Source organism: Trichosurus vulpecula, chromosome 4 (genome assembly GCF_011100635.1).
Source record: "Trichosurus vulpecula isolate mTriVul1 chromosome 4, mTriVul1.pri, whole genome shotgun sequence".
Taxonomy (NCBI): domain Eukaryota; kingdom Metazoa; phylum Chordata; class Mammalia; order Diprotodontia; family Phalangeridae; genus Trichosurus; species Trichosurus vulpecula.
The window spans coordinates 370372298-370376654 of record NC_050576.1 but is presented as its reverse complement, the minus strand read 5'-3'; positions in this window follow the sequence as shown (position 1 = coordinate 370376654).

The window sequence follows — 4357 nt, the reverse complement described above, 5'->3', positions numbered from 1 at the left end:
TGACTTCTTAAGCAGTTTGATTTTGGGATTCAGGAGACACTAGCCTTATTTTGGGTTGCGGGCCAAGTGTACCTTGAAGTATACAAGTAGCGATAAACACCCCGTAAAAGGTGAAACACCACTCTGGCTGGTAGTTAAGTAGATAAGCACAACCTGGAGGTGTGCTATATCCTGGCTTACGCCAGCTCTCAGCATCTTGGTCCTTTTCTAAAGGCTCATAAACTTAGGATTTTTTTTAGAGCTGGGAGGCACCTTTAACTTTGCCTAGTCCAATCTTTTCACTTTGATGATAGCGAAACAGCCAATAAATAGCATAACCCAGAATAGAATTCAGGTCTCAACTCCCAGGTAGTCTTTCCATTATATTATTCTATTATACTTCTCTTTCCATTATACCATGGTACTCTCTGTGATCCAATCTCTGTTTCTTTCAACAGCCAGGAAACAACTTTGTCCCTTTGTCCCCAGAACCACTTTACAAAATGAAGTGCTTGCTCTTTTTGTAGTAGCAACAACCTGTAAACAAAGTAAATACCCATTGCTTGAGGAATGGCTAAACAAATGGCTGTATATAAATGTAACAGAGTATTATGGTGCTGTAAGAAATGATGAATGTGATGTATACAGAGAAGCATGGGAGGACTTAAATGAGCAGATGCAAAGTGAAGAAAAAGCAGGCATATGATATATAGAATTACTACAATAATGTAAGTAGAAAGAATAATAACAAAACGTTTTAAACCAAGTGATATGAAATTGTAATGAGCAAGATTGGCCCCAACGTATATGAGAAGGCAACCTCCTTCTACTTATTGTAGAGGAGAAGGACAATGGATTTGGAATGCTACATATAATATCACACTCTTAAAATTTTTATGGTTAATTTTCCTGAACTCTCCTCCTCCCTTTTAGTTCTTTAATATATATATATATAAGAAATGTTTCTCAGGGAAGGAGGGAGAAGGAGAAGGAAGGACAGGAAGAAAGAGGAAAAAGGAGAAAAAGAGAGAGAAGTAGAAGAATGGTGTGAACATGGGGTTCAAAAGTCTTAAGAAAAAGACAGGGAGAGGGAACATATCCAATGTCAAGAAGGATTCACTAGGAAATGCAGGTGATCTAAAAACAAAAAATAATAAAAATTTATTTTAGATAATAATGCCCTGTTTTTGTTGGAAAGCTATATTGGTATATGAGTTTGAAAAATGAAAAAGTTTTAGAAGTACTGATTTAATAGAACTGGCAAGGTTTAAGAATCAGGACACTGGGAAATAGTGCCCTATTTCTAATAACTCTGCTTGAGGGTAAGTCATTTAAACTATGTCCCCATTTTCTTATCTGATACTATCTGTCTTCTACATACCTTGAACTGATGTTCTTCTATAGAAAGATATTTTAGTGCTCATTTTGTGCAGGATTTGGAAGTACCAGAGATCAAAGGGTTGAAATATAAAAGTATATTGAGTCAGTAAATCAGCCAAGAACATTTACTGAAGATGCACTGTTTCCTGAAAACTATGCTTGAAACACACAGAAAAGTGAGGACCATAGAGAAATTATACAGCTTACTACAATAGTTAATGATGTGGAAAAAAGATGGACATTATAACATAATAGATAGAGAAGACAAAATTGATATCTTGACCATGGATGATCTAATAATCTTCTCCATGAGCAGAAATGAGCAAGAAAAAAAAGCAAAAGCACTGGAGAGTGGAATAGAATAACATTTCAAAGACTTTTATTCTAGTCCCAGTTTGCTACTGTATAACCTCACACAAGTCACTTACTGTTTCTGAACCTCAGCTACCACATCTGAAAAATGGGACTCATAATTCCTGTCCTATCAACCTTAAAAGGTCACTATGAGAACCAAAATGAATATGAATGGCTTTTTTTTTTGAATTATGAGGCATTATTACTGCTTTAGGTTGAAATTTTTATGTTTGTATCTAAAGAAAGAAGAAAGACAACATGGCATAAGAGACAGAGGGCTGCCTGAAATCCAACAAAATATGAGTTCAGGACTTATCTCTGACACATACTAGCTGTGTGACCCTGGGGGAGTAATTTAACATCAAGGTGCCCCAGGCATCTCTAAGATTATAACTGCAGGGAAGGTGCTGACCTACATTGGTTGAGAAAATTTCCTCACCTGAAATCACAGATCTCTACCACTAAAACAAAGAATGGTAATAACACTTGTTTGAAACAAATGTAATAAACCTAATTGTGCCAGAAGATAATGTTCTGAGGGTTTTTAAAAAAATAATTTTAAATTTTAATCCTTCCCCTTGGGAAAAAAAGTTTTAAGAAGTGTAAGTTGGAATGAGAATTATGTGGAATATGTTAAGGTACTTGAAGTACTTGGAAAGAAAAGACATTATATAATCTCAAGTACCCTTCTAAGTCCCTAATTTATCTTCACTGGAGTTACTAAGTTCATTACCACGTACAGAAACCCATGAATTGCCAAAGGAACTCTCTTTCCCTCTACTGGTCCTGCTTGGGGTTCCCCTGTTCCCTGCCTTTCCTTTTCCCTTAGTCCCCATGCTCCTGGGGTCATCCCCCCTTCCCCATGCTCCACATATCTTAATATCTAAATCTGTAAAGAAAAAAAATTAACTGAATTAGAGGAAGACATAGACAGTAGTACAATAGTAGCAGGAGACTTTAATTTCCTTCTCTCATTTTTGGACAAATCTCATTCTTCAGGATTTTGGTGGCCTCTAGGAATTTGGACTCCGCCTCTCTTGAGGCAGGATGTGTCTATAGAAGCATGATATTCTCTCAAATGCAGTGGTCTCTCTAAATACCAAATTCCTGCAGATTATGCCCTTTATATTGTCCCCCATTATGGAATATTTTTCTCTTCCCAAAGGATGAAGACACCCTTTTCAATGGGACCCCTCCCCTCCACTGAATCAATATTTTCCCTTTACTTTTCTCTTGTTTCAGTCCTTCCCTTTGCCACCTCACCCATCTCCCCATAGCAATCCTTTTTCTTATAGATTACAGGAGTTATTTTCCCTTCCTTATTTACCATTGACTTCTTGAGAGTACATCATACATTCCCCTTTATATTTTTCATTTCCTTTCTCCCTCCTATTCTGTAGAATTCAGAGGTGGAGCCAAGATAGTGGAATAAAGGTAGGGACTCACCTGAGTTCTCCCCCAAACCCCTCTAAATAAAGACTCTAAACAAATTCTAGAGCAACAGAACCCACAGAAAGATGGAATGAAACGACTTTACAGCCCAAGACAGTTTAGAAGGTTGGCAGGAAAGGTCTGTTACATCAGGGTGAGAGAGGAGTGCAGTCCAGCACAGTTCCAACAAACCAGGAGTAGGCCTTGGGAGTCACTAATCAGCAGTGGCAGTGGCTGCTTCCAGAGCTCTCAGCCCACAGATGGTAAGGGGGTAAAACAACTGGTCAGAAGGAGATTACAGGGCTTTCTTTGCTAGCACTGAGGCAGGACTCTGTTGCTTTGCCCATACTCAGATCTGGGTCAGAGTCCTGGGTGTCAGTCCCAAGGTGAGGAGAAGCACTAGCAAACCAGAGCTTGTGGCCACAGTGGAGCAGTGTTTTAACAATCTGGGTAGCAGCTTCTGTGGGGGTATAAGATTCACCCACAGCCAGCACCCAGAAAGCTGCCAACGGCACAGGTTCTTCTGATCTGCTTAAGCAAGGGAAGCAAGGTGAAGGGGTTGACAAGCTTACTTTTAATTCAGCATTCAAATATTATTCAGTTAGTTCAGGGGAAAAAACCAGCACCCTGAACTTCAAAACAAAATGCAAACAAATTACAAACATCAACAGACTTTGTCTGATTCAAATCCTAACACAGTTACCAGAGTTCAATCAAAGTTTCAGCATCCGGGTTTACAAGCTGGAAGGCTCCTTAGCTACAGCTGCCTGGAGCCTGCTCATGAACACCATCTCGGGAACCCTGCACAAATGGCTCTGTCTTCCCTTCTTATAGGGCTTCATACATCAAACATCATCTGAATCACCAGAGCTCAGGCTCTGGTGATTGGTTCTTGAGTTGGCCCCTCCCCTTAGGACCCTGGGAGGTTCACATCCACATGGATTATGTTAACACCTAATGGGGTAACACCTAGTAAAGCTCACTGAGATAAATTGAGTCACTCAAAGAAAACAAAGGCCATTCTGGTTACAATCCACATGGTTTATGTTAACACCTAATGGGGTAACACCTAGTAAAGCTCACTGAGATAAATTGAGTCACTCAAAGAAAACAAAGGCCATTCTGGTTACAAGCAGGGACATTCTTGACATTCCAGGGCAGAAAAGAGTGCCTGTGGTCATTCATAGACCAGAGCACAGGCCAGGAAGATAGT